This window comes from Anopheles arabiensis, assembly GCF_016920715.1.
Source record: "Anopheles arabiensis isolate DONGOLA chromosome X unlocalized genomic scaffold, AaraD3 X_pericentromeric_contig0026, whole genome shotgun sequence".
NCBI classification, from domain to species: Eukaryota; Metazoa; Arthropoda; class Insecta; order Diptera; family Culicidae; genus Anopheles; species Anopheles arabiensis.
Genome location: NW_024412104.1, coordinates 92,501 through 105,000, shown reverse-complemented (window position 1 = coordinate 105,000; position 12,500 = coordinate 92,501).

The window sequence follows — 12,500 nt, the reverse complement described above, 5'->3', positions numbered from 1 at the left end:
TCAAATTAAGCCGCAAGCTCCACTTCTTTTTTTTTTTAATTCATTAGGTTTTCTTTATTGGTGTTATCTAAATTTTAACCCAGAAAACCCGCTCCTTCCGGCGGGGGTTACCACTAACGGACTCCCCCCGGGAATTCCGCCCATTGGGCCTTTCGTTTTATTTTATTCGTAATTAGTTCAACAACAACATTCCTTTCGTTAAAGGATTTGTTTCCCGCATTTGTTCATTAAACGTGTTCCGTAAGCCGTAGTCTTTGTCCCAATCCACGCAGGTTACTCCGTATCAAGACCGAGCTATATCAGCGCGCGAAGACGTTCGCCGAAGTGACGGCAGCTCGCTCGTCCTCCGTGAGGCCAGCTCTTCTTTCAGCAAGCTGGGAACTTGGCAGCTCGTCCCACGGGGAGACTGAGCCTCTACCTCCGCTTGCCGTTGCTCCAGCCGCCGTTGCCTCCCTATTCCGCCTGTTGATGCGACGCTGCTCAATCTCCGCCGCCGAAGATGGGGCTCTTCCGCGTCGCTGGCGACCCTGCGGAACGTCTCCCAGCTCTCCGTCCCGACGCCTTCTCGGTACAGTTGTTGCACGTGGTTCCGACGAAGTCGCCGCATCTCCAACGTACGTGGGGAGGCAATCCCCGGCTGCGCGGGGGATTGTTGGCGCTGGACGGCTGGCCTCCTCCTCCTCGACCTCCCCTGTCGGCTCCACTGCGTCATTTGCCGCTGCGTCGTTGGCGCTGCGCGTGCCATGATTGCCGGAACGACCTCGTTCTCGCCGAGCCGCTCCTGCCGACGCCCCTGCCGCATTCGCCGGGCGCTGCGGTTGCGCCCCTCGTCGCCTCAGCAATCTCCGCTCTACCTCCGCCATGTCCTCGGGCGGGCTGGCTGCTGGATCTGGCTGAGCAGCCTCAGCGACTGCCAAGGTAAGCTGCTCCTGCCGCCAGTCCTCTTGCAGCACGGAGAGGATCCGCCGAGCCGCTTGCTGGATGCGGTCCACGACTCCGCGCTCTCCAGCAGACGACTGCCGAGGTTGTCCTCGTCGACGCCGTGCAGTAACTCCACCCGAACATCTGCGAAGCGGGGACACTCGAAGAGTACGTGGGCCACCGACTCGACCGACCCTGCGCACCTGGGACAGTCCGGGGACGGAGCGAACCCGAACACGTGCAGGAATTCGTGGACGAAGGCGTGTCCACTCAATACCTGCGAGAGGTAGAAATCTACCTCTCCGTGCTTCCGTCCCGTCCACAGGCGCACGTCTGGCACTTGTCGGTGGGCCCAACGTAAGTAACGGCTGGTGTTATTCGCCGCCTCGTTGTCCCACTGTTGCTGCCACAGCTGCAGCGATGACTCCCTTTCCTCCTGGCGAATCGCCTCTCGACTGCTGTCCGGGCTTAACTGCAGTCGGTTGTAGCAGCGGGCGTCTTCCTTCACCAGGAGGTGGTATGGCAGTTCTCCGGCTAAAACCACCGCTACCTCGCAGCTCGTGGAGTGGAAGGCGCTCGTGATGCCCTGGGCCAGGGCCGTTGCACGCGGTCCAGAATCCGCCTGCACCACTGCAGGTCCACGGCTTCCGCCCAGACGGGTGCGCCGTAGCGGATGATGGACGCGGCCACTGCGAGCAGCTTCCGCTTGCTCACTTGGGGCCGCTGTGGTTGCGCATGACGCCACGCAATGCTCGCACCACACGGAGGGCCTTGTCCGCGACCATCTCGACGTGTGGGCGCCACGACAGGTGGTCGTGTATGACCCCAAGTAGCGGATCGACCGCTTCGAGCGCACTTCCACTCCACAGATGTTCACAGGGATGTTTTTGTATCCGCTTCGCTTGCTCGACACCATCAGCAACTCCGTCTTCTCCGGCGCCAGGAGAGTTTGTGCCGCACCATCCAGCTGTTGACCGCTGCCACCGCTTCCTCCGCAATCGCTGCTGCGTGCTCCGGTGTTGTCCCCGCTGCCAGGATCGCAAGATCATCGGCGAATCCCACGATGGAGGCGCCCTCAGGGAGCTCTACGGCTAGCACACCGTCGTACATGATGTTCCACAATGTGGGGCCCAATATAGACCCCTGTGGAACACCTGCCGATACTCGGCGGGTAACCGGCCCGTCCGCCGTGTCGTACGTGAGCTCCCTGTCGGCGAAGTAGTCCTGCAGTATGCGGCACAACTGCACGGGGACTCCTTTCGCCTGGAGCGCCTCGGCGATGCTCTGCCAGCTAGCCGTGTTGAACGCGTTACGGACGTCCAGGGCAACAACCATGAGGCAGCGCCGGTCACGGTTGTTCGTCCTGCCAAAGGACTTCGCCCTTCGTCCCGCGTCTACGACTTGCTGTATGGCCTGCAGAGTCGATCGCCCTCGCCGGAATCCGAACTGCTGCTCAGACAGTTGCGGACTCTCTGGATCCTCGATATATTCGTTGAGCCGGTTCAACAGCAGCCGCTCCAAAGCCTTGCCTGTGTTGTCAAGCAGGCAAATCGGGCGAAATGACGACGGCTCGCCCGGTGACTTGCCTGGCTTTGGCAGGAGCACCAGTCGCTGCTTTTTCCACGGCTGCGGAAAGCAGGACGTGTCCAGGCACTCCTGAAACACCCGGCGGAAGGGCTCCGGTTGCTGCCTGAGAGCAACCGTAAGGGCGGCGTTCGGTACTCCATCAAGCCCAGGAGCCTTCCGCGGGTGCATGCTGGCTGCTATATTCTCCAGCTCGGTCAGGCCGATCGATCGGAGCGGCGCCATGTTGCCAACTCGGAGATCAGGCCACTCTACCGGCGGATGAACCGGGAACAAGGCGTCGACAATTCGCCGCAGTTCTGCTGGATCGCGTTCCGGGGCTGAGCGGGCCGCCTGGAACCAGTGGAAGACCTTCCGGAAAAAGTTTCCGGTTTCATCCTCCTGATCGACAGCAAGAACTGGTCGAACGCCTCGTTCTTACTCGAACGAATAGCCTTCCGAAGGCTCTCTCTGGCAGCTAAGAGTTCCGTTTGGAGCTGTTCGTTGGGCGGAATGGTCCTCATCGCCATTTGCTCCTTTCTGGAGAGTTCTTCGATCATCGTCTGGATCGCCGGAGTCCACCAGTAAGCTGGCCGACCTGTGTGGTCCTGCGCTGGGAAGACCCGCGACATCGTCTCGTCGCAGACGCTGGTCAGCGACTCGACCAAGCTTTCGACGCTGTTAGCTTGACGGGCGAACCCAGTCATGGCCAGCGCTTTCCCGAAAAGCTGGGAGTCAAACTGACTGGTCTTCCAGCGCGTACCGGCATTGCTTACGCGGGCCGGGCGCTGTCCACGCCGTGCTGCCCGATCCTCGATGATGGTGGACTCACGCCAACCTCGTACCGGACGTAACGGTGATCACTGAGCGTTACCACGTCGGGAACGCGCCAGCCTCGGGCGCTGTGCTCGCGCGGGTCGAGACGGCTGATCACACTACTGGCGAACGTAACGTCCGGTCGGCTGGGCGGAAACCGAGTTGTGTCCGCTCGGTTCCCTTGAACGTTGGCAGACAGTCTGCCTTGTTCAGTAGCACCAGCCCGAGGTTGTCCGCCAACTGGAGAAGCTCAAGCCCTTCGGGCAAGTCCTGCTGCTTCCCCAGTCCAGGTGCATGGCGTTGAAATCGCCGGCCAGGAGAACCCGGCTGCACCCGCGGACGATCAGGTCGATCTTTCCATAGTGCTTCGAACTCTGGGACTCCTGTCTGCGGCGACACATAGCAGCTCACCACAGCGATTCCACCGACGTCGGCCGCAACCACACCGAGGGTCTGACGGTGCCTGATACGCTGTATCGGCAGCCGGTTGCCGTTGACGACGATGGCAACCGTCTTACTCTCGTCCGTTACCCAATTGCCGTTATTGCGCGGTACGCAATAGGGCTCGGACAAGAGCAGAACGTCAAGACCCTCGGTGGTCAACACATGCAACGCCAGGTCCTGGGCGTTCTCGCAATGGTTGGCGTTGAACTGCAGGACGTTCAACATTGTGGTTGCGGGCCTGGGCACATGGGGGCGGCGATGCGGTGTGGGCCGCCACAAACGATGCACTTCGGATCGCAGGTGCATGATGCCGCGCGATGATCCGTGGCTCCGCATCGCAGGCATAGGCCGGAACGATCCACGCCGGCGCAGTCTGCAGTGGTGTGTCCACGCTCCAAGCAGCGGAAACAGCGAACGGCGCTTCGCTGCTGTTTTGGCGCGCTGCGCACCAGGCACGCCGAGTATCCAACAAGGATACGTTTGTCCGCCAGAAGGTCAGCGTCCCTCCGTGGAAGTCGGACACGGGCACGCTGCGTCCCATCACGACGCTCCCACAAGGACGTGGTTGCTGCAACTACTGTGCGTTCCAGCGCCCGCTGCAGGCCACGTTCCACATCCTCTTTTGTGGCCAACATGTCGATGCCGGTAATCATCACCTCGGCCATCTCCGTGATGATCCGGCCAGTGGCCAAATCACCGACCTCCTCCTGGATGCGCTGCAGCAGCACAGCGGCATCTGCATCCTTTTGAGTGTAAGGCGAAGGAAGTCGCGGGTCGTGCGGTAGCCCTGATGCACGTGCTTGTTCTCCTCCGCCAGGCGCTGATTCAGGCGGATCTTTTCGAAGAGCGCGCCTTAAGAGCAGCCCTCGGCCGGCTCAAAGATGAGCTGGTCCTGCCGAGGGCGTGCTGGACGTCGTCGCTCCTGGTGCAACTGCTCGCTACGCTGCGCCTGTACAGCAGTAGGCCGCTGCTGGTGTTGTTGCTGCTGCTGTTGTTGCTGCTGCCGACGCTGTTGCTGCTGCTGCGTGCCTGCGACCGCCTGTCGCTGTGGCTGGCGCTGCTGCTGCTGTTGTTGCTGCTGCGAGCCTGTGACCTGCTGTCGCTGTGGCTGCCGCTGCTGCTGCTGTTGTTGTTGTTGATGCTGCTGCTGGTTTTCCTGCTGCTGCTGCTGCTGAGGGGCTGCCGGGGTTTCCCTTAGCCATGCCGCGATATTTGCGGCGGACGACCTCAGCGAAGCTGGGCTGCTCCACTTGCCGGATGTCTTCTCCCGTTGGCACCTGGTAGGCCGGGAGCGTAACCGCCGTTGTCACTGACGGACCAGGTTGTGCTTGCTGCTGTTGCCCGCGTTGCCAGCAGAGCTCCTGGCGCAATTGCTTCCCTAGATCGCGGATCTCGGCCAGCAATGCATCTCTCTCCTTCTTTGCGTCCGCTTCGGCGGAAAGCCTGGCCTGCTGCGACTCCGCAAGCTGCTTCTGCAATCCCTCAACAGTGGCCTGGAGACCTGCTACCGTCTTCATCAGTTCCGCCTTCTCCGCCTTCTCCGCCTGCAACATCAGGTGCAGACGAACCTCATTTTCCTCGTTCAAACGTGCAGCCAGGGGTGTACGTCCAGTGTCAATTTTGGCTGACACTGCGGTTTTTTCTTCGAACCGCACCCATGCCGCAATCGACGGATGGCTGCCGAGGCCTCAAACTGCGATTTGAGAGTTCCATCTTCGTGGTAAACTCCCTTGTGGGTCAAGATAATCCTGGGGATCGATATGACCCCGTGGTCGAGATGACCCCAGGGATGCTGCGCCGCCCAGCTGCTGTGATTCTGGCCCTGGAGGAGACGGGGAAGGGGGAGGGGGAAAATAATTTTCCCGTGTTTTCACTCTAGTCAAGTCGCTCTACACCTCCACAGCTTCCCCGAATTTTTCAAATTTTTTTCGAGCAGATTCGAAAAATTCGAGCAATTTTCGAGTTGCGATCTGGTCGAATCGAGCAGATTCGAGCTCCCGAGGGCACTACCCACCTTCCCAGAATTTTCCGCACACTTTTTAAAAAATCGGGCAGTTTTCAAGCAGTAACGGTAAGTTCAAATTTTTGTCCCCTGGGAACTGCTCGCCGATAAAATATTTGTCGCCTGGGTATTGCTTGTCACTCAGATGTCATCACAAACTGTCAAAAATTTTTTCACGATTTTCACTATTTTTTATGGGATCGTATTGTTCGCATCGAAACTAACCCAACGGTGAAAACCGCACACAAATCCGACCAAAACTCGCGAAGTTATTAGCGATTTTCTATTAAACTCCTTTTCCCGGAGACACGTGCTCCGGCGGTAGCACCCTGACACTTTTTACCACGTTGTTTTTTCGGCGATTTACGTCCGTTTTCGTCCGGTTTTTGCATACACTCGATCACGGGCACGAACACTACCGTTTCCGGCCACTTCCGGCGCTCGTGGACCGGAATGTTATACGCACTCGCGACACATATACTGTTGTTGTTGTTGTTGTTGTAATTCCTTACGCAAATTTTCCGCACCTTATTTTTCGCGAATTTTCGCCGGCAAACACTGTTTATCGGCTAAAATTGTTAAACACCACCTGATTTATGGATTTCACCGCAAACCGTGTTGAAAAAGACTTATTTAACACATTTTTAGCGAGAATAGTTCCCCATACAAAATGTATGGGGAATGTTTATCATATTTTTCCGCGTTTTTGCACCGATTTTCATGCGGTTTTCGTTCGTTGCACTTAAATTCACTCTTATGAACGATTTATACTCCAATTTGGGTCCCTCCAGGCAATTTTGCACAAAATTTCTATCTTCACCGCGGAGCAAAACACACCGTGACCGTACTGGGTGACTGCTCGAATCGCGCGCGCAAGCTCCACTTCTTGTGGTGCCCTTCCGTCAATTCCTTTAAGTTTCAACTTTGCAACCATACTTCCCCGGAACCCGATTTTGGTTTCCCGGAAGCTACTGAGAGCACCGAAGGTAGGTAGCGTCTCCCAATTGCTAATTGGCATCGTTTACGGTTAGAACTAGGGCGGTATCTAATCGCCTTCGATCCTCTAACTTTCGTTCTTGATTAATGAAAGCATCCTTGGCAAACGCTTTCGCTTCTGTGGGTCCTACGACGGTCTACGAATTTCACCTCTCGCGCCGTAATACCAATGCCCCCGACTACTTCTGTTAATCATTACCTCTTGGTCTATTACAAACCAACGAAACCACTCAGACCGAGGTCATGTTCCATTATTCCATGCAAAATTATTCTCGGCCAACGCCGGCCCCGGAGGACCGGACGCTTTGAACTAGCCTGCTTTGAGCACTCTAATTTGTTCAAGGTAAACGAGAGTTCCCGGGCACCATGAAGCTGGGTCGAACAAGACCTTGACCGACGAGGTCGCGGCGACAAGTCCTGACCCGTCACGGAGTAGAACGCCCAGGTACACCATTGTGAGTCGCAGCCGCGAGCGCGTACACGGACGGTCCCAACCGAGAGGCCGGGCGCCCGCGACGGACGCGAGTCTGGACGGGGTATCAACTTCGAACGTTTTAACCGCAACAACTTTAATATACGCTAGTGGAGCTGGAATTACCGCGGCTGCTGGCACCAGACTTGCCCTCCACTTGATCCTTGCAAAAGGATTTATGCTCAACTCATTCCAATTATGGACCATCGTTAGAGAGGTCCATATTGTTATTCTCGTCACTACCTCCCCGTGCCGGGATTGGGTAATTTACGCGCCTGCTGCCTTCCTTGGATGTGGTAGCCATTTCTCAGGCTCCCTCTCCGGAATCGAACCCTGATTCCCCGTTACCCGTCGCAACCATGGTAGTCCTCTACACTACCATCAATAGTTGATAGGGCAGACATTTGAAAGATCTGTCGTCAGTCGCAAGCGACCGTACGATCGGCATCCTTATCCAGATTTCAACTCAAAGCGCCCGGAGGCGATTGGTTTAACTAATAAGTGCACCAGTTCCGCCGACCCGGAGGCCAACAGTCCCGGCATAATGCATGTATTAGCTCTGGCTTTTCCACAGTTATCCAAGTAACTGTTTGGATGAGGATCTTGTAAATTATAGCTGTTATACTGAGCCTTATGCGGTTTCACTTTCTAGGAAGCTTGTACTTAGACATGCATGGCTTAACCTTTGAGACGAGCGTATATCACTGGTAGGATCAACCAGAATTCGAGTCAATTGCTTGAACACGAACTACACTCTTGATCACGCGAGGCGCAAGTCCCCGTGACCACCGAGATTTGTTCTGTGACGCCGGAGCGTCGTTGGCGCCACTCGATAGACTGCACAAGCAGACAACGTCGGATGCATTGCACATGGCTAGCGGATCTACTCTCTGCACTGCGTCGGGTGTTCCTACGTCTGTCTGGAGACATTGCTAGGCCAGTACGGCACTCTGCGCACTCTTGCTTGTCCTCTTCGAGCGACGGGCCTCTAAGCGGGGTTGTATTCCGGTACGACACATCGACTGGTACACATTGCACGCACTAACGATCTCTCTGCACTGAATGGAACTCATTCATAACCACCGTGACGGGAGACTTTGCTAGTACGCACGATACTCTGCGCATGTGCACATGTTTTACAACCCAACCAACTTAAGCACCTAGGGAAGTTGTGATGCCATCTGAACACCCACCGACTGATGCATTGAACGGCTAAAGTTGACCTTCAATCCGAACTGGCACTTTGCGGCGTGGAGGCAGTTGCGCGACCACTCCTATCCCAAACCAACAAAGCATGGTGTATCCTAAGTGTTCGGTACAAGCACACCACGACGGGACACATTGAACGGTTCAGCGATCTCTCTGCACTAGTGGAAGAACTCCAACGTGATACGGGAGACATTGCTCTAAACCGAACGGCATCTCTGCGCGTTTACTTGACGCACCCCCAACTTGGTCAACTGTTGGACTTTTTCGTAATCACGGCGGGACACATTGAACGAGCTCTAACGGATCTCTGCACGCATGGAACATGGTGGCGGGAATCATTGCTAGAACCGAACGGCGCCTCTGCGCGATGTACAAAGCCCAACAGGAACCTCGTATCGGCTGCCGAGCCGGAGCTTGAACAACTTGGACTTTCACCTCTAATTTATATCAACTCACCACTCCCCGAGGGATCCGCAGAATTGCTTCTGGGTCCCGTATCGTTATTTGCGATTCGTGTTTGCATTACACTACATTGAACTATTCCAACTTGTTTATCCGCATGGCGAACATTTGCTGCATAGAACATTTAAGTTCCACTTCGCTCTCCCCTACGTGGGTCTGAGCTTCGCTCTCAGGAAAAAATATGCCACATTTGGTAGGGAGACCCGGTTTCATCACGCTTTGTGCCCTGCACCATATATACCCTCATAAATTTATTCATTGGATTAGATCCAAGGAACACCAGATCATGCACCACTACCCATAATAGCTCATCGAGCTTAGCGTGAATCCTTCGGGTTTCCCTAAGAAGTTCGATTGGTCTTGCAGAGTTTAAAGACAACGAAGCTTAGTTTCAAGCAATGGTTAATATACGCGTATTCAAAACCCTTAGCTGTTACAACTTTTTACTAGAAACCATCACGACGAAGTCTTTGGGTCCGTAGACCCGTGATGTACTGCTCCAGGGAACGTTTTTATAGGGTGGAAGCTCAAAATCATAGGTTAAAATCATCGGCAGAGCCCACCAGACACCACTTTTGCTTCATTAGTTCGGACTATAGGCATACGACGATTTTTATCGCGGAGGGACGTATGACCCAAACGGGGGCTTAATGACCCACTGCCACTGCAAACCATGCTCCTACGACTAAATAGAGGTAAAACTACGATTTGGTGCAATCTTCATGTTTGACCTCGTAGCAAGGTACCCTCCTATAGTAGGCAATGAGCAAATGATCATAATCCCAGGAGGGCAAAAAATGGGAACCCGAAAGGAAAGCGCTGTTGGCGCGCCTAAGCTACTGGCCCGTAGAGTAAAATGGTACCCCAACAAAGTTGTCGATTGACATTCTGATTGCACTTTTATCATCTAGGGTGCGTTCCTTACACGTTTTGAGGGTTTTAGCGAAAAACATGTTTTGAGCCACACGAGCTCTCCGGCCCGCTCGGTGCACATTTTTGAAAAAAGCTAGGAGCTGCCCCTAGGTTCGGGGTGTCACAAAATATTGAAAAGTGGTCAAAAACCGCTATCCAGAATCGGATGTAGAATCATTAGACGAACTTAAAATTGTTCTACGACCAATGTCTGCGACGTTTAGTATTCAAGATATGGCCCGCCCTAGGTCTGACCTGGCATTTTCGTGAAAATTTAAAGCATGGCCATAGGGACGGGTAAAATAGCTATTTTGAAGCAAAAACCACCTCACTTTAAATGGCCATAACTTTTGAAAAACAAGAGCTAGGGTGCGTTCTCGACACGTTTTGAGGTGTTTTAGCGAAAAACATGTTTTGAGCCACACGAGCTCTCCGGCCCGTTCGGTGCACATTTTTGAAAAAAGCTAGGAGCTGCCCCTAGGTTCGGGGTGTCACAAAATATTGAAAAGTGGTCAAAAAACCGCTATCCAGAATCGGATGTAGAATCATTAGACGAACTTAAAATTGTTCTACGACCAATGTCTGCGACGTTTAGTATTCAAGATATGGCCCGCCCTAAGTCTGACCTGGCATTTTCGTGAAAATTTAAAGCATGGCCATAGGGACGGGTAAAATAGCTATTTTGAAGCAAAACCACCTCACTTTAAATGGCCATAACTTTTGAAAAACAAGAGCTAGGGTGCGTTCTCGACACGTTTTGAGGTGTTTTAGCGAAAAACATGTTTTGAGCCACACGAGCTCTCCGGCCCGATCGGTGCACATTTTTGAAAAAGCTAGGAGCTGCCCCTAGGTTCGGGGTGTCACAAAATATTGAAAAGTGGTCAAAAACCGCTATCCAGAATCGGATGTAGAATCATTAGACGAACTTAAAATTGTTCTACAACCCCCAGTCCGACGCCTCGTATTCGAGATATAGCACTTTGTAGGTCTGACCGAGCAATTTTGTACTGAAATGTATGGCGGACATGTTATTCATTAAACAACATTAACTTGCATCGTGCCCTACTTCATCGGCACAGCTACTATCGACTATCTATTGTTGAAATGGATTGAGTTTGACCATTTTAGCTCTTTTCTTATGCCGTGCACCAACAGTGTGTACCGATCAGGGAAAGTACACTACGTACGCGTTCATGGATGTATATGTTGGTACAAGTTGCCGGTCGGAATAGCAGTGCACCAAAACTGTGTACCGATCAGGAAAGTACAAGACGGAGGGCGCAGCCCGAGCGTACGCGTTCATAGATGTCCATGTTGGTACAACCTACATGTACGTACCTTGTTTTTGTATCAAAAGTTCCAATAAAGTGTTTGTATGCTTAAAATGCTTATCTCAACCGGTCACCTTTTGGCCTGCCCTTTTATAGACAGAAACCTAGAACGATACTCGCGATGTTTGTGTTTTCCATTCGCCCGGGACGACGAAATGAGCTCTGTGCACATCGTGCAGAAAACTGTCTCCTCCTCGTATGTTTTTGTCCCTCCACGCATATAATCACCCACATTTGTGTTCAACACGGACGGCGCAGCCCGAGCGAACGCGTTAATGTTTATGTTTGTGCACACTAAAGTTACAATCCTAGGATTTGGTTATTGCGTCGCAGTGCCCGACCGTCGCGGACACCATTCTTGGACAAAAGTCCAAGTACGTAGAGTACATTCCCTAGGTATGTGCCCGTTCGTGACTTTCGTTGCGTGCTTACAGACACGCTTGGGTATGTTTACCATACAAGGTTTACTAGGAAAACCTGGGAAGGACGCTTGCCCTCCCGTTGCGGACACCATTCTTGGAAAGAAGTCCTGCTACGTAGCGTTCTTTAATGTACTTGATCAGTTTGTATTGCATTTGCTTTGTGCAATTGACTTTTGCTAATGCTCACTAAGGGGTGTTCGTTTGCGATGTGTATGATAAGCAACTGTCTATTCTAACCAGCAGTTAAATAACACTTTTCACCCAAATCATAGGAACGTAGAGTACTTTCCCTGATCGGTACACAATTTTGGTGCACCTCTAACTTCGCCAGCACTTTATCGTTACGTTTTGTGCACAACCTTGGGACATGGTGTAAGTTTCATCATTGTTATGTTTGATTCGGTTTATTATGATTGAAAAATACGCTACGTCCTAGAAATCTGAACTCGAATACTTTTGCCACGTTGCGCAAAAGCTACTGAGCAACTCCTAGCCGTTTACCGATTTAAAATTTAATTTTCGTTATTAGTTTTAAAAATACGCTAAGTCCCAAAAATCTGAACTCGAATACTTTTTCTATGTGCCGCCAAAAGCTACTGAGCAACGCCTAGGTTGGTACATTTTGGTACATGGAGTGTATGCGTGCAGGCGTACTGCCGTGCTGGACCGGAAAATCGCACTTGCTACTAGAACGTAGAGTAATTCCCTAGATAGGTGCTTTTGCATGCCTCTGTTCGACGTCCATGCAACTTGGAACGTGCGACACACGTAGCTAGGCTTCTCCATACATATTCCCTAGGGTAGCACCAAATTGCACACTTTCAGGGGTATATTTTGGTACGGTGTACTGTGCATGGTACAAGTATCATTAGCTCGTGCAATTTATTTTGCATCAAGTTGCGATTGCTGGTGCGTCGAGATAGGAGTGTTTCGCGACTTTTGCCAAGCTT